The sequence below is a fragment of the Gorilla gorilla genome, chromosome 23, assembly GCF_029281585.2.
Source record: "Gorilla gorilla gorilla isolate KB3781 chromosome 23, NHGRI_mGorGor1-v2.1_pri, whole genome shotgun sequence".
Classification (NCBI taxonomy): Eukaryota; Metazoa; Chordata; class Mammalia; order Primates; family Hominidae; genus Gorilla; species Gorilla gorilla.
This window is the reverse complement of record NC_086018.1, coordinates 35405917-35428923: the sequence shown is the minus strand read 5'-3', so window position 1 is coordinate 35428923 and position 23007 is coordinate 35405917. Positions and strand designations below refer to the sequence as shown.

At 58.3% G+C, this 23007-nt stretch overlaps 1 protein-coding gene across 7 annotated transcripts in view; it reads left to right on the top strand.

Annotated features, from left to right (window-relative positions):
• The first annotated feature begins 554 nt into the window (after nucleotides 1–554).
• Nucleotides 555–23007, top strand: part of ELFN2 (extracellular leucine rich repeat and fibronectin type III domain containing 2) — a 59898-nt gene continuing 37445 nt past the window's right edge. For 3 of the 7 annotated variants that reach the window (XM_004063433.4, XM_055374567.1, XM_055374570.1), the window contains exons 1-2: nucleotides 555–924; nucleotides 10318–10468. The gene's annotated coding sequence lies outside the window, so the exon portion shown is untranslated. Of the gene's footprint in view, nucleotides 925–954; nucleotides 1343–10317; nucleotides 10469–23007 lie in introns of those variants that run through there. The other 4 variants (XM_019018634.3, XM_055374569.1, XM_063704886.1 and 1 more) reach the window with 3 other exon arrangements.

Sequence of the window (23007 nt, the reverse complement as noted above, 5' to 3'; positions counted from 1 at the left end):
ACTCCTGGAGGGGTGGGGAAAGGCAGTGAGTGCCCTGGCACAAGGTAGGGGAGCGTAAAGTCTAATACTGTCTGTAGGCTCCCTGTGTAACCTTGGGGGAATCACTCCTCTTCCGAACCTCAGTTGTTTGGCCTGTAAAATGGGAACGCAGCAGCCGCACTTCCCCAGTCGCCAGCGGTTGAACGCGGGACCAACCAGCAGGGCGCAAGCGGCAGGGCATGGAGGTACAAGCCGGAGAGGGGGCCCATCAGCAGAGGCGGAGTCCAGGGGGAGGGCGAGTCCAGGCGCACTTAGGCCGGCTCCGCCGCAAGTTTGCCCCCAGCTGTTGAATGCGCTGGCGGAGGCCGGACCCGGACCCGGACCCGGATCCCGCGGGGTGAGCAGCGCAGGGGGCCGGGGCCGGGACAGGGGTCCGCCAGGCCGGGGCTCGGGGTTCCGCGGGGCCGCCTTCGCCTCCCTGGGCGCTGCAGCTGCAGCGGCGGCGCCAGGCGCGGCCCCAGCCCCGCGGGCGTGTGTCTGCGAGCGCGCGTGTGTCCGTGGAGCGTGCGGCCGGCTCGGGGGCGGGAGCGGGCTTGCTGCGGAAAGGCCTGCGGAGGGCACCGGGAGCGGGCGGGCTGGCGGACGGACAGACGGACACGGCCTGCCGCGGTCCCTGACGCGCGCCGCTTGGCCCCTCCCGGGCGCCCTCCCCACCGAGGCAGGGGCAGAGGCGCGGCGGCGGGGAGGAGGGGGCGGCGGCGTCTGCGCGCACACGCGCGCTCCCACACACACAGACACACGCGGGCCACCCCACGGCCACGCGCCACGCACCCCGCACCCACACCCGCGCTCACACTCACATTCACACTCACACTCACACGCGCAGGCCCCGCGGCCGCCGCTTCCCGGAGGCGGTGCTTGGCCCGGATCCCGGCTGGGGCTGGGGTAAGTGAATTCCTCTGGATCCGAGCGCCGCGACCGGGGAGACGGTGGGAGTCGGGGCTGGAGCCGGAGGGCACCCCCTCCGTCAGTGGGGGTGGGGCTTGGAGAGGGACACGGAAGGGGGGATGAGACGGGGAGAGCCACCCCCAGTGTCTCCTGGGTCTGGGGATCCCCGTGAGACCCCCGGGGGACCACCCTGCGCGAGGGAGGTGGTGGTGGTGGCGGTGGGCGGAGGCGGTGGGAGGACACCGAGGACGGTCGGTGAGGTGAACGTTTCTGGGGGTGGTGCAGAGGCTCGATGGTGGACGGTGTGCCAGCCGGTGCCACACTGCACCTCTGTGCCCTCATCTTTTCGAATCGGGGGCCCTAACCCCTCTCTTTCACGGGGTGCTGCCGGGTCAAGGCATTCATCCTCTAGCTGGTAAGAGGGGTTGACGGGGTGGATGTCTTCTAGGGGAAGGGGGGCCAGGGTGGGGCTTGACGGCGGTGGGGTTGGTAAGACCAGAATTGGGGGGTGGGGACCCTTTCAGAGGCGCTGGCCAGGGACAAGGAGGGAGGCGGCATAAATCGCAGACACTGCAGCTCTGGCAGGGCCGGGGCCACTGCCGGGTTTGTGTGTGTGTGCGAGCGCGTGCCAGTGTGTGTGTGTGCGTGTGTGGGCTCCAGCAGCTGTCAGGGGATGGGGAGGGGGTGGGTGTGTTGGCTGGTGGGGCGCCGTGTGCATGTGGGGAGGATTGTGCGTGCTGTGTGTGTGTGGTGTGTGCGTGTGTGTGTGGACATGGGGTGGACCCTGCTCTCTGTCTGTACACACACAAGCGCACACACGCACACTGTCAGTGGCCTGGCAGGATTTCCTCGGAATGTTTGGAGGGAAGCGAGCTGATGTGTGTGTGTGTGTGTGTGTGCGCGCGCGTGCATGCACACTCGGGGAGCTTGTGTCCAAAACAGAGGCCACAGGCCATGGTGTGTCAGGCGTGCCCAAGGAGGGAGACGAGAAGGGGACAGTGGTGCTGACCGTGCACTCAGCTGGGGAGGAACGTGGTACTCGGCACTTTCTGCAGCTCAGGGCTCTGTGCTGTGCCCCTTCCCCCTGGACTCCTCCCACCCAGCAGCTGCGGCTGGAGGGCACTGCCTTGGTCCCTTGCTGAGACACAGGTGTTGGGCTGGAGTGTGTGTGTGTGTCTGGGCTGTGGCTGTCGCTATCAGCAGGCCAGGCTGTCGGAGTCAGAAAGCTGGAGGGAGGGGGGTGCTGGCAGCACCTGGAGGAATGTGGTGGAAGCTGTGGGGCGCCGACTGCCCGGCGCAGTTACCGAGAGGCGTTTTAATATGCAAGCTGCATCATGAGATGGGACTGGGAGTGTGTGTGTGTGTGCGTATGTGTATGTGCATGGCTGACACCCCTGTTCTCGTGGCCCGTGGACACCTGTGGGACGTGTCACGTCTGGGCCATCAGCAAAGCATGTGGGCATGTGTGTCCCCTGAGAGGGGTGCACAGGCAGGTGCTGTCCTGATGAGCCGGGGGCCCTGCAACTGTGTGGGTGGGGAGGTGGGTACCTCTGGGCCATCAACGCCTAGGCAGGAAGAAAGAGTGTTAATTGTGGGGACATCAGGAAAAAGTATGTATGTGACGTCAGTGAGAACCTCAGGTGTGACATAAGCTCCAGGCCGCAGGTGACGTCACTGGGACAGTTTTGTCGGAGGTTGCTCTCCCCAGCCAGAGTGTGTAAATGTGATGTCACGGGAGTGTGTGTGGCCGAGTGTGGTTATGTCCCTTGTATATGAGGGGTGGGAAGGGGAGAGGGATGGAGCCTTAGGACGCGTGGTGTGGTCCCTCCCAAGAGGCCGCCTTTCCCAGCATCGTGAGTGGGCATGGGACCCCTTTCCTTAAGTCCTGCCCCCTGAATAGTGCATCTTCCAGGACTGGAACCCCCGAAGGAGGTTCTCACATCAGTACCATTGGCTGCTGAACTCCTTTGCCAGGTGGGCCTGGAGGCCTCCAACGTGCTGCAGCCCCCTATCTGACCTCCCCAGTCCCTGTTTTCCTCTTCATCCCAGCCAGGCCCACCACCCCTGGGTGGATGTGCTTTAATGAGTGAGTGTGTCAGTGCATGTGACAATAGAAAATGGCCATAGCCAGGGACCGTGAGACCATTGGTTCGAATCCCATTTGGCTACTTTCTGTGTTTTGTGATTTAAGCATTCGCGTCGCCTCTCTGAGCCTCAGTCTCTCCTCTGTAACATGGGGTGAGGGGTTAGAGAGGTGAAGGGGGTTAAGGAGACCATGGGCCTTGTGGGGGGCGGGTGCTGATGCCTGGCATATGGTGGGGGCTCAGTCCACGTGAGCTCTGTCCTCTCACCTCCTATCCCCCCAGCCCAGAGTAGCTGCTTTCCTGTTTTGGTTTAAGTCTAACTTTGCAAAGGACTTTCTTTTCTTTCCTTGGATTTCCACGGCAGTTCTTTGAGGTGGGTGAGTTAGCCACTATTATGTGGATATTTGACAGATGAGTAAACTGAGTTCTGGAATAAGCTGTCTGTTGATTTAACGTGAATTCCATGCCCCCCGCCGCCCTCAGTGGCTACAGGGAGACACATTTGATTACCCAGCCCCTTCTCGAGGGGTACCTTCCTTTCATGGAGAGATATGGAGCTATGAGGAATTGGTGGTGGGGTGCCAGGTGATGAGCCCAAGGCCAAGAGGTCTCTGGCTGGAGGAGAGGCTGCTCTTGACTCCCAGCTCAGTGCTCTCTTGCTCTTCTACCCACAAGCTCCAGAAACAGTCAGCGTGATAGGAATGGGAACACTCAGCAAGCCTTCTCCAGTGGGGCGTGTCTAGGGCGGTCACTGGGGGCTCCATGCCTGTTCCTCAATGTCCCCTGAGGTCTTGTAGGATGCTTGTTTTTGGCAGCAGAATTGGGTTCCAGTGACACCCCTGCCGCATCTGCATCCTGGCTGTGTGTGACAGAGGTCAGCCTCTCCTGTCTCTGTAAGAGGGTGGTGGCAGCTTCCCTTGCGGGTGTGATGTGTGAGTGTGAAAGGGTGACAACCGTGTTCAGGGCTGGGAGGCACACATTGCTGCTACCCTCACCTGCTCCGGCCACAGTGCCTGGGGGCCAAGCTCCTCTCTCTTGGTGCCCCCACCCGCCCCATGTCGTGACATGTGCTGTGCGGAGTGGATGGCCGAGAAGTAGGATTGCCTCGAAACCTGAGGCTTCTTAGCAAGTTAGACCTCTTCAGGAGCTGTGTTAATCGTCTAGAAGGTTTACCCAGTCTTCTGCCTCCTGCCGTCCCAGCCCAATCCCTGATTAAATTAACCTTCTCTTGGCTCAATTACCACCTGGGGCAGAGGCATTGACATTATTACTGGAGATGGTGTCTGGGGGTTGGAATAATTGAGCCCCCTCTCCTTCCCCCCAGCTCTGCCGACAGTCCCCAGGAAAGCCCCAGAGAAGCCCTGAGGACTGAAGAGCCACCTGGGCAGGCTTGCTTATGCCTGGGGTGCCAGAGGAAGGGTGCTGGCTGCACGATGCTGCTGATTGAAATAGTAATAACTATAGTGATAATAATAATAATGATATCAGCTAATATTATTGAGCCCCTACTGAGAGCCAGGCCCGGTTCGAAGCTCTTTATGGGCGGCATTCGTTTAGTCCCACAAAAGCCAGCTGCAGCAGGCACTATTATTATTCCTCATTTTGAAGACAAGAAACAGAGAGGTTACAGACCAGTCCAGGGCCACACAGCGATGGAACCAGGACTGGAACCCTCGAAGGGAAACTCTCACATCAGCACCATTGGCTGCTGAACTCCTTTGCCAGGTGGGCCTGGAGGCCTCTACATCTTGGCCTACCCCTCTCACTGAAGGCCCTTTCTGGGCCTTGCTTTGCTTATCTGTAAATGGGTGCAGTGACCCTGCCCTAGGGAAGCTGGGGGTGGCGGACGCCCTTTGCTTTGGCTGCAAGGAGAGACAGGAAAGGAGGGGCCTCGTGGGTGGTGCCTGCATCTCAATCCCCCATCCCATTCCCCACAGAGATGGGACACCCCCAAAGGCAGCCCCTTGCTCCCTGGCCCTCCTACAGTGCCTCGAACAGCAGCGCTTGGAGGGCTCCCCCGGGTGACAGTGGGGAGGTTGCCCCAGGATCCGTATCTTCTTCAGGTCCCGAGTCTATCGTGGCCTCAGCTGTGGCCCCCTGGACTCCCCACCTGGCCATCTTGCTTGTGGAAAGGGCAGGGGCAGGGCTCCAAATCCAACCTCTTTTCCTCCTCGGTGTGGGTCCTGGGCAAGTCACTTCCCCTCCCCGAGGCCCAGTTTCCTCAATATGAAGTGGGGACAAAAGTACCGAATTCTTGGTTGGGCGTGGTGGCTCACACCTGTAATCCTAGCACTTTGGGAGGCCGAGGCAGAAGGATCACCTGAGGTTAGGAGTTCGAGACCAGCCTGGCCAACATGGTGAAACCCTGTCTCTACTAAAAATACAAAAAATTATTCGGGCATCGTGGTGCATGCCTGTAATCCCAGCTACTCAGGAGGTTGAGGCAGGGCGTCGTGGTGCATGCCTGTAATCCCAGCTACTCAGGAGGTTGAGGCAGGAGAATCGCTTGAACCCAGGAGGCCCAGGTTGCAGTGAGCCAAGATTGTGCTACTGCACTCCAGCCTGGGTGACAGAGTGAGGCTCCGTCTCAAAAAAAACTTCCCCAGTAGCTGGGATTACAGGCACACACCACCACACCTGGCTAATTTTTGTATTTTTAGTAGAGACGAGGTTTCACTATGTTGGTTAGGCTGGTCTCGAACTCCTGACCTCGTGATCCTCCCTCCTCAGCCTCCCAAAGTGCTGGGATAGCAGGCGTGAGCCACCGTGCCTGGCCAGAACAACAACAGCAACAATAAAACAACCAAAAACCAAAAAAAAAATTCTTAACCCTTCTGGGTTGTCTTAAAGGTCATGCTAAAGGTTAGGTAAGAGAAGACCATGTGTATAACATCCTGTCTGGCATGTGAGATGCCATTATTTTCCTCCCCCTTCCCATCTGCCCCCTCCGTTCATTCCTGGCTTCCTGGAAGGGGTCTGCACTGTGCATGCATGTGTCTGTTTCTTTCCCGTCCTTTTCACCCTCTGCTTTTCACCGCCTGAAGTGCATGGGTACTGCTGGGGGTGGGGGGGCCTAAGGATGCATGAAAAGAGCCTGGGTGCTGCCAGCTCTTGTGACTGTTTGTATACACTGGTCACCACCTCTCTCAGGGGGAAGTAGGGAATGAATCCCAAGGCTGCCTGACCAGCCTGCCGTGGGCCTAGTCCCAAGACTCAGGCCTGACTCAGTTTCCCTCCTTGGCCTGTCTATTATCCTTCTCCCCCTACAATTGTCCCTGAATCTAGGAGAGACAGAGGCTGTGGGGTCAGCCTACCTGCCTCACTCCCTTCCTGGCCCTTCTCATTCCCTAGTGGATTTCCTACTTCTGCCTATTGCCTGTCTATTTCTCCCACTTCATGTCAGCTCTGTGCAGGCGGAGACTGGTAGGCCCTCAAAAAATACTTATTAAACAAATTCCTTTCATCTACATGCTACCGAGGACGGATCGCTGCATTTTGCATTCAGATGGCGCGTGCACACACACCCTTATTAGCATGTTTCACCCAGGGAGAAATGCTGGGCCCCGGGGCTCAGGCAGGAACCCCCAGAGAGGAGCCCCTGCCTGGCAGAGCTCAGGGCCCTGGAGGAGAGGTGAGACACGGGAACCTCTGACAAGGGCCCAGCATGGGGTCTGCACACAGTAGGGCTTGCTTGACAGGTGATTCTTGTCCCTTTGTGACCTGACCGAGAGGGGGTTGCTGCTGCAGGCTGGAGGCCAGGTGTGGAGCGAGCCTCCCGGGCAGGGCTGGAGAGGTTGTGCCAACTTCTGCTCTGGGCTTTGCAGAATTCTCTCGATTATGCACCTGCTATGTGCCAGGCATCGGGCAAGGCGCCCTCTGTTATCTTGTTTAACTTTGGCTGGAGGATTGTGAAAGAGGTCCTGCCTGCCCCTGGGTGGGGGCGTGCCATATGGAGTGACCGTGTGAGCAGGGGCCCGGAGGTGGGGAAGCCCAGAGTGGATTTTGAGAAGATGAGTCTGGACATGTAGTTTGAGGAACAACCACACGGGACCATCCATGCTGCGCCAAGAAATTGAGTAATATCCTTTTTGTCAGGGAGCATTAGAATCTCTGGCTGTTCGTTAAAATGCAGATTCTTGGGCCCTGTCCACTGAGATTTTGATTGGGAGAGTGGACGAGGGGAAAATTGCAGGAACTTGCAATTTTGATGCTTTCCCGAAGATTAATTCACTCACATTTGCTGGCTGGATGGCAGCTGCATGTTCCCCGGGGGTCTCTGAGACTCCTCCCAGAATCCTCCGGAGCCAGCAAAGCCATCCTCATTTTCCAGAGGAGGAGCTTGAGCTCAGAGAAGTGCCTAACCTTCCGCGCCACAGCAGCAAGTCAGGGGCCAATACTGACTAATAATACTGGCTAATCATCTTCCGTGTTCATTGACTGCTGCTCTAAGCCTGTTTAAGGAGTCCCTCATTAAATCCTCAGAACGCCCCTCTGCATCATTCCTGTTGCACAGATGAGGAATCGCAGGCGGCGTGTGCGGTCACGGGTTCGAGGTTGCACAGCTGCTAAACCTAGGCACGTTAGCAGCCTAAAGTGTGGTCGGGATGAAGTGGAATTGGAGCGGGCCTGCCCCAGCACCTTGCACAGGGCGAATGCTCTCCCTCTCCCTTCCTGTGGAGCGAGGGCGCTGGTGGAGCTGAGTTTGCGGCTGTGCATGTGAGCAGAGGCCAGAGGCGGAGGTGGAGGTGAGGGCAGAGAAGCGGCGAAGAGGGCGGAGAGCAGAGAAGACGTCCTGGAGGAGGCCACGCACAGCCGCGTAGCGGTGGCTCGATATGGTTCATCCACTTGGCGGAGGCAGACCTGGGTCTGGCGGGCGGCTGGGATTGTCCGTCCTGGGGGCGCACGGGGCGGGTGCGCGATGGCTGCTGGGCCGGAGGAGGGGGCGGGCGGGAACTGCCGCGGACCTGGCGTGGTGGGGACGGGAGCGCGCGCTCGGAGCCCCGCCGGGGCCGCACCGCCACCCTGCCCCCTCGACCCCGCCGCGCTCCCCACCTCCGCACCGTCCTCCGCCGTCCGCGGCTCTTCGAGGCCCCCGTCCCCCGCGGCCCACCCCGCCAGCCTCCGGAACTTGCGCCCGGCTGGCCCGGCTCGCTCGGCTGGCCCGGCTTTCCTCCTTACTTGCCTGTGTTTAGAATTTGCAGCCGCAGCCCCTGACGCTCGCAGCCAATTTCGCAGCCTCTGGGCTCTGCGCGGTGCCCGGGATCGGAAAGCGACCGGCAGGGGCGGGGGCTGGCGGCGGGGCCGGCCGCGCTGGGCAGGGGCACAGGGGACGACCGGAGCCAGGACCCGGCGAGTTGCTGGCGAGGGGGTGTGTGTGCCGGGTGGGCGTGGACGGCATGGGGACGCGCCGCGTGAACTGCCCTGGGAGCGCTGTGGCGTGCAGGCGTGGCTGTGCTGGGGGTGTGTTGGCTCATGTGCATTGGCACGTGTGTCCGGGAGTGGTTCCCTGTGTGTGGGCATGCTTGGGGCATGTATGTTTTGGCGTGTGTCTATGTTGGGGGCCCCGTGTCCCTGGGCACGTTTTTCTGGGTGTGTTTGGTGAGCCTGGGGCGGGGCAGTCCACGGTGCCCCTGGTTTGTGCGTCTGTGCAGTGGCCGCATGCATTTTGGCACCAGCGTGGGCCTGCGTGTTGGGGAGGGTGTCTGTGTGGGGCGCCCCTGTGTTCTGGTTCAGCTGTGTGCAGTGCACCTTGGTCTCTAGGCCCACGGGTCTCTGGGTCTGTGATGTGCGTTTCTCTGCGGCGGTGGGAAGTTCTCCTGTGTGGGTTCTGTCTGGGTGTGCTCTGGGAGGACGGGTGTATGTGTGTGTGTGTGTGTTAGGGTATAGTGTGTGCCTCTGGGGTGCTTTCCCATCCCTGCTGGCTGAGGGGCTGAGGGTCAATTGTGTGCTCCCAGCTAGGCCTGGGAGCCTTTCCTGGAGGAAGCCGGCCCTGCTAGTTCTCTGCCTTTGGGAGGGGGTGAGGGAGTTGAGGCAGTGTGGCGGGGAGAGGGGAAGGGAGGCCCGAGTGTGTGTTTATTTTCCGTTGGGCGCCGCTGGCTGCCAGCACTTGGTAGGTCTACATATGTTTGTGAATGGCAATGCCGAGGGGGCCGAGGTGTGAGCCCCTGCCTGCGGGGGAGGGCCAAGAGTACCATCTGGGCTGGTGGGGTGCGGGGCCGGAGAGGGAGAGGGGCCTCCTCGAGAAGGGCTGAGTGTGTGCGCGCACGTGTTTGCGCAGATGGAGGCGAGGTTCCGCCGAGGCCCGTCTGTCTGGGGGCGCCTGTCTGTGCAGGTGGAGGTCAGCCAGGTACGGTGCTCTTAGGCTGTGTGTGAGCCCATATGGCGGGAAGGTGGGGCAGAGGCATTACACCTGTCTGGGAACAGGCTGAGCACATAGGGGAAGGCGTGTGCCAGTCCTGGCAGAGTTCTGAAGAGGAGAGGGTGTGCCGAGGGCGAGGGTGTCTTTGTTCCCTGGGGCCCGGCTGATGATGGGGTTGGGCGGCGTTGGTGATCCGAGTGACCAACAGGAGAGGAGGGTAGTTGGCCATGGAGGGGGTGAGGGCTGTGTGGGGGCACTGGGGGTCAGGGGAGTGTGAGAGTGTGTGTGCACACACACGTGGGTGTGACATGTGTGACCGTGGCTGTGAGTGGGGTGTGAGGCTGGGATGTGACTTGGGAGGCACCTCCAGGCTGTGGAGCCCAGTAGGGAGTGTGGGACAAGGTGAAGGGGTGGGAGTGGGGGCCCCTTGGTTCCCAGAAAGCTCACCCATCTGTGCCTGCTCCTCCTGCCCAGGGGCTTGAAAGAAGCCCTGTGGCCCCTGGCCTCTTCCCTGGCCCCTGAGCCCCATGGGTTACGATTGGAAGCCTCAGCCCTCCATCTCTCCTGCCTCATCATCCTTCTGTCTCTACCTCCATCTCTTCTCCTCTCCCTGCCCCATCTCTCCATCTCAGTGCCTTCACATCTCTGCCTCCATCTCTCTCTGCATCTCTCCATCTCTCCCTGCCCTGTCTCCCCCATCTCTCTATCTCTGTCTTTCTCCATCTCTCTTCCATCTCCCTCCATTCCTCCTCTCCCTTTACCTCCTCTCTCTGTCTCACCCTGATATTCATTTGTGGTATATTCGGTTGCCATGGGAAACCCAAGAAAGAAGTGAGTGTACCCTTCAAGACTTCAGCATTTTTCCCTCCTCCCTCCCTCCTGCTGTCCCCCCTCCCTCTCCTCCCCTTCTCTCCCTCCCTCCCCTCTCTCCCCCTCGCCTCCCTGCAGAAGGAGAGGACTTGGGTGAGGAGCTGCTGCCACCCGGGCTGGGCCAGGACCTGAGATCTCATTGCTACTGCTGCCGCTGCTGCCTGGGGGACCTTTCTGAGACCCAGGTCAGGGACAGTGCCGGAGGGGCCTCCTCTGCTGCAGACGTCTGGTAAGGACAGGGTCCTTTTGCCTGTGTGTGTGTCGCTGTCTGTGAGCATAGCTCACATGACCTGGCCTTGCAAACCTGTGATGTGGCCCAGCCTCAGGCTTCTGTGTGTTCCTTCTTGTGGGCCTGGCCCCTGCCCCCAGCCGTGGGCACCCCTCCCACCCAGCTTTCCTTCCACAGGGCCTGTGAGGCGGCCTGCAGAGCGGCAGGCCTGTTGGGGGCTAAGACAAGCCCACTGGGGAGGGTGAGAAGGAAGCCCCTGTTGGCTCAAGGACCCCAGCTCCTGCCCCATCACCCGGCAGAGAGGCTGAGGCAGGCCTAGTCTGCACTCCAGCAGGTCAGGGGGCATCTGTGCACCTGCTGGGGGTGGAGAGCCAGCTTCCAGAGGAAGGCCTGGGACAACATGGTGGGGGTCTCGCTCAGGTGGGGGTCTTTCCGTTGTAGAGAGAGAGGCTGGAAGTGAGCCGGGAGCAGGGGAAAACACCAGCAGAATTGATATGGGGCCTGATCCTATGTCATTGAATTTTGGAGGCACAGGGAGAGCCGTCTGGCACTAGGAGGCCGCAAACCGGCAGACAGGCAGGCAGAAGGAGCTGCTCCGTCCTGGCTGGGGCTGGTGACTGCCCTGGAGAGGAAAGGAGAGGCTGGGGCTGTCACCGAGGCTGTGTTGGTGGCGGCCACGTGGAGGGAGCTGTTGTCCAGGCGGCGCTGAGTGACGGTGGTTGCCGTGGTGAGGGAGCCGCCTCTGTGGCATTGTGGTCTCCGTGGAGAGAGGAGGAGACAGAGGAAGGAGGCTGGCTGGCTGCGCACAGTGTTGGTGGTTGCTAAGGATAGGGAGATGCTATCTCCAAGGTGCGGTGGTCCCCACGTGGAGGGGCTGTGGCTGTCGAGGTGTTGGAGGTCCCCAGGAAAGGGGTAGTGATGGGTGCCCTGAAGGGGGCTTGTGCAGGGTGGTGGGTGCGCCCTGGAGGATGGAGGAGGTGTGGTGGGGGAAGGGCTGCTGCAGGGGACTTGGTGTTGCTGTCACAGGCTGAAGTGGGGGTTCTTGGTGGTGGAGGGCTGGGGAGTGAGGCACAGTGGGCGGGTCTGTACTTATCCTGCCTGCCCCTGTGGACAGACCGGAGACCCTGCTGCGCCAGCGCGTGCTTCCTCCCAGTGCCTCCACCCAGCCCTTCCCTCCCACTTCTGTGGTCATGATCTTCCCACCTCTGCCTCCTTGAGCCCTCTCGCTCCCCAGGGCCTCTGATCTCATAAGTCTCTCATCTGGGCACATGTTCCTTTCTTGCCCCCAAGTGACTTTGTCCCCATCCGTCATGTTTGCTGAGGACCTGTTGACCCAGTGCCGTTCTCTGGGGGACCAGCATTGGTACCTGCCTTTGAGGAATCAGACGGGAAGTGACTTGCCCAAGGTCACCCAGCAGGCACGTTCTGGGGAGCATCTCCCTCCCTGAGTGCCGGACTCAGCAGGCCTAACTCCTTCCCTGGGGGAGCCTGTCTCTCTGACACCGTTGAGTCCTCTCTCTCCCCCCAGTCCCCAGGGGTTCTCCTGAAGCAGCATTTCATTCAATTACTAACAACAGGAAGCTGCACAGGAGAGCAGCAAGTTCTGGGTTTGCAACCTGGCTCTGGCTTTTACAGTGGAGGACCTCTGGCCTCAGTTTCCCCCTCTGTAAAATGGAGATGAGGCACATGCCTCCCAGGGTGGCTGTTATTTGGGCTCATGGATGTGATGGCTCCTGGTATGTAATAGACTCTCAGTGACTGGGAACCACCACCACCATCATTATTACTTTTTTTTTTTTTTGAGACAGAGTCTCGCTCTGTCACCCAGGCTGGAGTGCAGTGGCACTATCTCTGCTCACTGCAACCTCCGTCTCCCGGGTTCAAGCGATTCTCCTGCTTCAGCCTCCTTGAGTAGCTGGGACTATAGGCGCGTGCCACCATACCTGGCTAATTTTTTGTATTTTTAGTAGAGACGGAGTTTTACAGTGTTAGCCAGGATGGTTTTGATCTCCTGACCTTGTGATCCGCCCGCCTCAGCCTCCCAAAGTGCTGGGATTACAGGCGTGAGCCACCGCGCCTGGCCCACCATCATTACTTTTAAAAATCGTTTTAAAATGATTTCCTGACACGCGTGGGGAAGCCAGATCTCACTAGAGTTCTGTGGCATCGTACCTTTCCCCATGACCCTTAGCGGTGGGAGTACGGTCCTGAGTTGGTGGTAGCAGGAACGGGTCCGGAGAGGCAGAGAGCCTTCTGACAGGCACATAGTACCCTGGTGGCTGAGCCAGGATGGAGCAGGTGTGGCAGGCTCCCTCTCTGGTGCTCCTCTCCTGCCTGCCCCAGGGCCTGTGTGTGCACTTTCATCAGGCGAGCCCTGTCCCCACAGCCGTTGCCTGAGCCCCTGGCCACTGGTCTCCTTCATGGGACTTGGGTGCTCTGAGCTGCTCAGCCAGCCCTGGCCTAGGGCACCGCATGCCAGGCATGTGGCTGGTGGTGCCCTGAGAATAACCGAGTCAGGGGAAGCCTGTCCTGTCTACCATTTTGGCATCACCAGGGGGACAGGCCAGGCAAGGGACTGAGAGTGATGGCCAAAGAGGGCCATTTGAGAGGCCTGGGAAGTGACGGGTGACTGTCTTTCAGGTGATGAGGGCCTGAGCTGAGATCCCAACACTGCCACTTTCCTGGAAGCTGCCGTTGGGCATGTTTCTCCACCTTTCTGGGCCTCAGTTTCTTCACCTGTACAATGGGGATGATAAGAATCCCTACTTCACCTTGCCAGAGCAAGGCCAGGGGACAAAGTAAGGCACAGGGCTTGGCACTGGGAGGTGCTCCAGGTGGCAGCTGCTAACATTTCAGGGTGACCTGGGAAGGAAGAGAGAGGGCTGTCCTGGGTGGCCTCAAAGGGCAGGCTCAGACCTTGGTTCATCCTAGAGACGTTCTGACAGGCTGAGCTGTCTTGGGATGGGAAGGGGGAATGTAGTGAGTGCCCTTTGTAAGTGAGACCGCCCAAGGCTGCCAGGAGCGTGGGGTTTGAGACCACTAGACTTAGGTTCATGTCCCGATGCTGTCATTTATGGGCTATGGGATCTTGGGAACCTCAGTTTTCTCACCTGCAAAATGGGAGGACTATTAATGGAAGCAGGGTTACTTTAAATGAATGAAGGAATGGGAAGAGACCTAGGATGCACTTCAAGCTGCATCGCAACCCGGTTTCCAGAAGAGGAAGGCAAGGAGCAAGGGGTGTGGGGGGCTTAGAGTAATAATGCTCACAGCTGCTGTTTATTGAGCATCTGCTATGTGCCAGGCATTTTCCCATAGGCTCCAGCTCTCATTTGATTCACTGGCCTTTGACCTTGCTGTTCCTTCTGTGCTCACTGATGCTCTCCTGGCTCAGTGCATGTCTGTCTCCTGTTCTGGTTAACTGTCACCTCCTCAGGGAAGTCCTCCCGAGCACCCTATCCTTTGCCCTTGGCCTCCTCCCTCTGGTTTCTTAAAGCCGTTAACACAACTTGATGCTGTTTTATTTGCTTGCTTACTCTCTGCCCTCCCACCACTGTAGAGTATCAACTCCCTGAAGACAGCTTTTTTTTTTGTCTTGTTCTCTGCTCTATCTCAAGTACCTTGAATGGGGCCTGGCACATAGTAGAGGTTCAATAAATTTGTGTGACTGCATGGATAGGTAACCCCACCAGCCACCCTGGGAGGTCAGTCTCGTTATTCCCATTTTATACAAGAGGACAGTGAGGGCAGGGAGGCCGGGTAAGGTGCCGTGGGTACACAGCAGGATGTGAGTGGCACGCCTGGCATTTGACTCGAGGTCCAGTGCTGTCTTCTGCTGCTGTATACCACCTTGCTGGGAGGCGTTGCGTTTCAGGCTGAAGAACTTGGACCTGACTCTGGATGCCGAGTCAAAATCACAGATTCTTAGGGAGGGCTTGTGCCATAACAAACAGCTTTTGGTAGCAGCCTGAATTGTCAAAAGAAATCAATCCAGATGCTCGCTAGCTGTGTGACCTCAGGCATATTACTTAACTACTGTGTACCTCCGTTTACTTGTCTGTAAAATGGGGATAATATCTGGGCTGGCTTCTAGGAGGCAGTGTGCTTTGAGCTTAGATTTGCAGGCTTAGCTCTGAGGCCTCCTCCCCAGTGTTGCCATTAATGGGCTGTGGGATCTTTTTTTTTTTTTTTTTAGACAGGCTGTTGCTCTGTCACTCAGACTGGAGTGCAGTGGTGCAGTCATGGCTCACTGCAGCCTTGCGGCCTTGACCACCTGGACTCAAGTGATCCACTCATCTCAGCCTCCTGAGTAGCTGGGACTACAGGCACATACCACCATGCCAAGCTTTTTTTTTTGTAGAGACGGGATCTCACCGTGTTGCCCAGGCTGGCTGTGGGGTCTTGGGAGCCTTAACCAGCCTAGTCTTAGGAGACTTCACTGCCAGCTGTAGAGGGATTTGAGACTTTGATTTTGGAATAGGCAACATTTTAAGTGCCTGGGACAGGTCATTTTCTACTCTGCCAGCCTGTGTCCTCTCACCCCCATTTCTGCCAGCCCCACCTCTTATCCCCCTAGGGCAGAAGAGGGAATGAAGGAGAGAGAAAAACCAGTTTGGACTGAGCACCTCTTCTGTGCCGGGATTTTCTTCCTGTACCCCACCCCGTCTGTGGCCACAGCAGTCCCTGCAGCATAGGGAGTGTCCCACCCGGTTGCAAACGACCAAACAGAGGCCTGGAGAGATTCTCTTCCAGGGTGCAGAGCAGGGATTTGGACCTATGCTCAGAGGTCCCCCGCCCACACTGTGTCAGGGGAAGGGAGAGGGGAGGAAGTGGGGAGCGTGGTTAGGGGCGCCTGGCCCAGGCCCACTCCTGGGTCACCCGGGGAGGAGGGCTGCTGGTCCCAGCCCTGCCAGGACGAGCTTAGAGTGCCAGGCTCCCAATGCCAGAGGCTGGACCTGGAGGGGCTGTGGAAGGGACAGACAGCTCCGCAAGCCTGACCACCCACCCCGCTGGCAGCCGCGCCAGTCCAGGGAATAGATCTGGCCTTGTGTGTGGTTGTCCTGGTGCCTTGCTCAAGACCCCATTTGTTTGGGGAGGAGAAAGGGGGGTCTGTGGTGCCCAACAGAGGTGGGATTCATGGACAGGGCCCGGTGGTGGGAGGGTAGCCTGCCTGGTACTGGCCAGGCCTGGAGGAGTGCCAGGAAGAAGGGAGAGGAGGGGCTGAGGCGTGGCCTGGGGTCCTGCTTGGCCCCTTGGGGCAGAGTCCTGCAATCAGGTAGGGGGCTGTGTGGATGGAGGTGCTGGAGGAGGGAGTCCTGGGACCTCTTAGTCTTTGGGAAGGGGAGTGAGTGCCCTGTCTGAGGGAGATAGAGCCTCAATTCCCAGGAGCCCCAGTCTGAGGGTGGAGGCACTGTGGGTGTGCTGGCCTCAGTCTGCTTTCTTTCTTTTTTCTTTTTCTTTCTTTCTTTTTTTTTTTTTTTTTTTTTTTCTGAGACGGAGTTTTGCTTGTTTGCCCAGGCTGGAGAGAAAGCTGAGATTACAGGCGACTGCCACAATGCCCAGAAAATTTTTGTATTTTTATTTTTAGTAGAGACGAGGTTTCGCCATGTTGACCAGGCTGGTCTCGAACTCCTGACCTCAAGTGATCCACCTGCCTCGGCCTCCCAAAATGCTGGGATTACAGGCCTGAGTGTACAGACTGAGGCGCCCAACCTCAGTCTGCTTTCTGAATGTCGGAGGAGAGATGGTCCTCTGGGCGGAGGTTCCAAGAGCTCTGGGAAGACTTTTTTTTTGGAAGAGGCAGTCCCTGAGGGCTGGGAGTGGTTGGGTTGGGGCAGGGGCTGCAGGAAGGCCTGTTTGGTGGTGGGAAGTGAGACCTTGTGAGTCAGATCCCATGCCTGAGTGGTCACATGTCCCGGTCTCAGTTTTCTTGTCTGTGAAACGGGGATACTGCCAGGCTCCTGGAGGGGATGGAGTGAAATAGGGTTGGAGATAGGAGTATCTGCACACAGTAGGCCCACAGGGTTGCCAGGGGCTGCCTGAGAAGCTAGAAGCTACTGAGAACCCATAGCCCCATCCCTGTCTCCACACTGGGTCACAGCTCAACCCACCCAGCATAGGAGGTAGGGTGCCCTCTGTGCCAAGCTGGGAGGCAGAGATGAAGGGCTATGTTGCCCCTTCCTGCCTCCCACTTGCTGTGTCAGTCTTGCTTGTCCTACACTCTCTCTGGACCTCAGGCAAAGGACAGCCCCTGTCCCAGAGGACATTGTCGGTCTGTGGGGGCACACAGACCTTCTCTGCTTCCCCTCCTCACCCAGGGCTGGGACTCAAGGATGGAGGTGGGGGCTCTCCAGGGACCCCAAGCATCATCCTGGGAAGAGACCGGCTACAGAGAGGGGTCGGCACTGAGGTGCCCCAATGGTGGTGGCTCAAGGGCCCTTGATCTAAGCAGCGCTTCTGGGGTGAGGCCTTTGCTGCCCCGCTAGACACTCCTTGGCTTGGGGGTCACAGGTCAGAGTGGAAAAACTCCCAGGCTACAGGATGGGGCGATGCAGTGATCAGGCCCATGGGCCCAGCTGTCAGTTCCCAATTCTACCCATGACAAGTTGCCCCACCTGTGTGTGCCTCAGTGTCCTCACCTGTCAAGTAGGAATAAAAGTAGTGCCCACTGCCCAAGGGTGACACTATGAAGCACTCGGTGCTACTCCTGGCGTGCAGTCAGGAATGCTAGCTCTGGGCTTCTTGCTGGCTTTCCTGGTGGTCGGAGCAGGGAGGCAGGGCTTCAGGGGCCCTTCTAGAGTCACCTCTGAGGCTGCTGGAGACAGGCTGGGGCCTGTGGAGTCCCAGGTCTGGGTGCTAGGTCAGGAAATGTGGGGGTGTCTGCCCCTGTGGCCCCTCCTACTGCCTGCCAAACAGGATGTTGTGGAAGGAGCCGACGGGCTTTGGAGTAGACGCGTGGGTTCCATCCCAGCTCATTCATATTCATCCCCCGCTGGCCGTGGGGCTCTGGCCCGATCATCCTCCGCGCCTCGGTTGCTTCGTGTGGTAGAATGGGATCAGGGCTGTGATGGGGATTAGGTGAGATGAGGCAGGAAGACAGCAGTATCCACGCCTGCGGTTTCCGGTCAGTGCCCGGCTCGTCCCTCTCCGATTTGATGCTGGGGCTGATGGCAGGGGAGGGAGGGGCTTTGGGAGTGAGTTCCTGGCTGGGCTGAGATGGCAGCTGACCTGGACGCTGCCCTCGGCACCATCTGGGGAGAGGGGAAGCGGGGGCTCAACAGGGAACCAGGACCCCGGAGTGCTGGAGGGTCGGAGCCAGCAGGTCTCCCACCCACTGCCCGCACTCGTGGGCAGGCTGCAGCCCAGAGAGGTGAGGCGCTGGCTCGGGGCCACACCGCAGTGAGTGGCCAGGCTGAGGGTGGAGCCTTACCGGCTTTCGTCTTGGGCACTTTCACTTCCCGCAGCCCCTGGACCAGCCTAAAGTGGCTGCTCTGAGCAGGATCACCCTAGGGCCTGAGCTGAGCTCATTCGTTCTGTTTCTCTCTCTCTCCCTGTCTCTTTGTCTCTGTCTGTCCACCCATCTCTCTGGCCCTGCCCCGTCTGTTTGCCGCAGCCGCCTGTCTCTTAGGCCACAGGAGAGAGCTGGCTGGACGGAAGCTGGGCACACATGGGCAGGTGTGTGTGTATGTGTGTGCCCTTGTGATCTTTGTGCATTTGCTGGGTTTTGGAGCATGTATGTGTAAAACAATGCATAAGTATACAAACCCCCTTATACCTGGGGAACTGGCACATGCTCTCCGCGTGCATAGCAGAAAGGAATGGGCCACTGCCTGTTCCCAAGGCCTCCTCCCCAGAGGCTGTCACTGACCCGTGTTTCCTGGTACCTACAAACACGTGTACACCATCTGTTCTTACCCAGGAGGGATTCTCCTCGCAGCTGGCCCTGCACCCTACTGCGGCCCCTGATTGCACCCTGAGCACCCTCCTCAGGGGTACGGCGGGACCTGAGTCCTAATCCACTTTGGAATGGGCTTTTCTTGAAAGGACATTTCCCTGTTGTGAGTGCCTGGGCTGTTTGCACTTTTTCTACTTTCACCCACTTCAGATCTGAAGTGTCCGACTTCAGAATCAAGCTCCTCTGACCCAGCACGCTGCCCCGGGGCATGGGTGGGCTGGTTTGCAGGGATCTGCTTCCAAGGCTAAGTGTGGACATCTGGGCTCCTCTCGCTGTTGGCTGAGCATTTTAGGCAGGAGCCCATTCTGGCTGGGATTCCTGCCTGCGGGCCCCCTGGGACTTGGGGAAAGGTAGGGTGTGGGGGTCCAGGGCCAGGACCCCTGGCTGTCTCTGGGGACAGAGTACCCAGGGACTTGGAAGGTGGTGCCAGGAGACCACGCTGTTCCCTGCTGTTCTCCACCTGCTGCATCCCAGGATCACTGGGCACTGGGCTCCTTGGGGCCACGGGGAGCTGCTTCAGGGCCCAGGAGCTTTCCAGGGTCCTTGAGTGCCCACAGGAGTGCCCAGGCCTTCTGGAGCTGGGGGTGGGGCCGGGTAGGCGAGTGCCAGGCACAGAGGAGGGAGGTGCAGGTGATGGAGCAGGGTCTGGGGCCTGGTCCCTGGCCTGTGGCTCTCATCCCTTTAGTCTTCCTCACAGGCTGTCTTTCTGCCTTGGGGCTGAGCCTGGGCCAGTCCTGGGACTTTTTTGTTCCCTTGGCCAAGCTGGAGATTCCTTGATGCTGTAGGGAGAGAGCCCTGGACAGGGAGTCCTGAGTCCAGCGTTCGAATTGCAGCTCTGCCTCTTGCCTTCTGTGGAACCCAAGTGTCAGGCCATTCACAGAGTCAAAGGGAATCATATCTTCCTTTTATCAACACACCATGTGCCAGGCACTGCTCTAAGAACTTTATAGAACTTAGCAAAATCCTCACAACAACCCAGCAAAATAGATACTATCACCATCCCTACTTGACAGGTGGGGAAACTGAGCAACAGAGAGGTTAAGGATCCTACCCACGGTCACACAGCGACTCGGTGATGAAATCAGGATTTGAAACTGGCCATCTGAACCTGACTGCCTTGCTGTGTTGGGCGCCCTTGGCAATCCCTGGAAGGCCAGTTATTGGGCAGAGCTGATTCAGGCGGGTGCCCTGGTTTGAGCCTTGAGAGTGGTCCAGGAAGAAGGTCCTGGCACATGGTAGGGGTGGCAGTTTGGGATCAGGCCCGATTTGAGTGCCTAGCTGATTATTTACTGAGCAAGTGACTTCACCTAGCGGAGCCTCGATTTCCCCATCTGTAAAACAGGGTTAACAGCACTTCCTTGGCAGGGCTGTTGTGAGAATTCCGTGCAGTGAGGCTCAGGTGCTCAGCACATGGTGGGCCGCTGCGAAGGCCCCATGACCAGCTGGGAGGGAGGCAGTTCAAGGGACGCCTGTGCCAGCAGAACTGAGTGTATCCCCTGGAGTGTGGGCCGCAGATCCCGTGATTGGGAGCTGATGGGCCCTGGGGTATGTGATGCCCCACCCCTCTCATCATCAGGCACATACCTGTCTATCTGGTACATCCATTGTGCAGCCGGGCCCAGGACTGGGGACATGGTGGTCATCTGTCTGTGTATGTATAAATGTGTGGGCTAGACTGCAGCCCCTGGGGGGATCATGCAGACATTCTCGTGCACACACCCGGCCTGGAGAAACTCGTGAGAACTCCTGCTTGTGGGACTGAATCAGCCTTGGACAGCATCTCATCCAGCTCCCGTGCTGTGTGCATGAAACAGAGGTCCAGAGAAGGGAGGGGGGTTGCTCTGAGGTCCTCCATGAGTTGGAATTATCTGCAGTTTAATTGCTGGGTGGGGCCTTTTCTCTCTTTCTTTTTTTTTTTTTTTTTGAGACGGAGTCTTGCTCTGTCCCCCAGGCTGGAGTGTAGTGGCGCGATCTCGGCTCACTGCAAGCTCCGCCTCCCGGATTCATGCCATTCTCCTGCCTCAGCCTCCCGAGTAGCTGGGACTACAGGCGCTTGCCACCATGCCCAGCTAATTTTTTTTTTTTTGGTAGAGATGGGGATTCACCATGTTAGCCAGGATGGTCTCGATCTCCTGACCTCGTGATCCGCCCACCTCAGCCTCCCAAAGTATTGGGATTACAGGCATGAGCCACTGCGCCTGGCTGCCGGGTGGGGCGTTTTCTAAAAAATGCTGCCATAAGCCCTACCTGAGGTGGCCCCATCGCTTGTCCACATCCTATGGGTGGACTCTCTACAGAGCACGTTCCTCTATCTGCCAAAGCCAAGGCACTTGTTTCTTGATTTTCGTGTTTACTCCCTGGCTCCCCCATCACAGTGAAAGCACCGTGAGGCTGGGGACCTTGTCTGTCTTGTTCACGAATGTGCCTGTGGTGCCAGCACAGAGCCGGCTGCATGATAGTAGGTGCTCAACAAGCATTTGTTGAGGAATAAGTGGCCCTGTGGTCACGTCTGAAATGATTTCTAAAAATCATGCCCTCCAGCTCGCTTGTGGTAGAGCCTGAATTTCAGAGGGGCAAGGACTTTCCCAGAGCCTGAGCAGGGAATTGAACGCAGGCTTCCTGGCTCCCAGTCCCGAGCCCTCTTGTTCTGGTGTGCTCATGTACACATACGACACACACACACATACACACACACAAGCACACACAAATGCACACACCCAGTAGGCCATGATCCAGAAGCTTCCCTCTGATCATTGCTCAATTATCCAGCCTCAAATTGTCCATCTGTCCTCTTGGCCAAGGCCATGGGCTGCATGCCTACTGGGGCACCTGTTCTGGGCCTCTCCCAAGCCTGTGGCTGCCTGGAGGATGGGGCGGGAACCCTGGGAAGGTGGGGCTGTCCAGGTGACCACGGGTGCATTGCCCGCTTTGCCCGGTGGACTCTGTCTCCTGCTTCTGACCACGTCTCCTTCATCCCACCCTGAAATTCCACCTGCCCAAGCCTCACGGTCCCCCTGCACCACCACCCTCCCATTGCTGGGGTCTCAGGCTTTAGGGGAAGGGGGTGTCATTCCCAGGGACCAGCTTCCCCCTCAGCCTCCCCCAGGAAGTCTGCCCTAATGCCCGGGAGGATGGTAATTAGTATGAGGCAGGCTGATTAGCTCAGAAATTAAGTCTTTGTTTCCCTCGCTCCCCAGTTTCCCTAATTGAGCAGATGCAGAGCGGGGGACGGGGAGGGGCTGCTAGTGGGTCACGGGGCTGGGGCGGCACACGCGTGGCTGTGTGCTTGCTGCAGGGGTGGTGGGAGTGGGGAGCGGCATGGATGGGAGGCACTGTCTGGGGGTCCCTTTGCTCTCTGCCCTTTCCCTGATGGGGGAGTGCCAGGGGGGGGTCACCTGGGGGTGAGTCCCGAGATGTGCAGCCCTCTGGGGTGTGATTGAGCTGACAGGCACCACACTCCGGCACTCCGTTGTGAGTGCTTGTATGCAGTCATTCATCCCCGTGTCCAGGTCTTCATATCCAATCACCGATCGTAACTGCTGTTACTTGTTGAGCACCTGCTGTGTGCCATCACTGGACTGGACAACTTTCAGGTATCACCTCGTTCAGCCCTCGGGACCATGGTGCAGATAGGGGACCCTTGTTTTTTATTTTTCATTTGTTTTATTATTTTATTTTTTGAGACAGGGTCTTACCCTGTTGCCCAGGCTGGAGTGCAGTGGTGCAATCGTGGCTCATTGCAGCCTCAACCTCCTAGGCTCAAGCGATCCTCCCATCTCAGCCTCCAGAGTAGCTGGGGCTACAGGTGCGTCTCACTATGCCCAGCTAAGTTTTTAAAAAACTCTTTTGTGGAGACAGGGTCTTACTATGTTGCCCAGGCTAGTCTCAAACTCCTGGGCTCAAGTGATCCTCCTGCCTTGGCCTCCCAAGGTGCTCAGATGACAGGCCTGGGTCATTGTGCCTGCCCAGGACCCCCCCTGCCCCTTTTTTTTTCCTAAAGGGAGGAACCTGGGGCTCAGAGAAGTGAGATGACTTGTCCAAGGTCACACAGTTTGGAGAGGCCAGGAAAGGGTTCAGATCCAGGTAGTCTCATGCAGCCCTGTCTCAGGCTAAGGGGGCTATTTGGGCAGGGAAAGGGGATCCTGCGATCACGTGGTGGTCAGTTCAGGTCCTGGATGCTAGGTTGAGGCCTTTGTCTTTCTTGTTTGTTATTCGGGCATCAGCACATCCCCCTTCTTGGGTCACTGGGAGGAGCAGTGACAATAACTGTAATGACAGCAGTGATGAATTATTTAGTGCTTGCTATGTCCCAGGCAGGTGACCCATGCCTGACATGTTTTCTTATTTCATGTTTACAGTGACCCCGTGAGCCATGGGGTTGATACCTTCACTATCCCCATTTTACATTTTAAGAAGCTGAGGTGGCCGCGCATGGTGGCTCATGCCTGTAATCCCAGCACTTTGGGAGGCCGAGGTGGGTGGATCACCTGACGTCAGAGGTTCAAAACCAGCCTGGCCAACATGGCAAAACCCCCTCTCTACTAAAAATACAAAAATTAGCCGGGTGTGGTAGAATGCACCTATA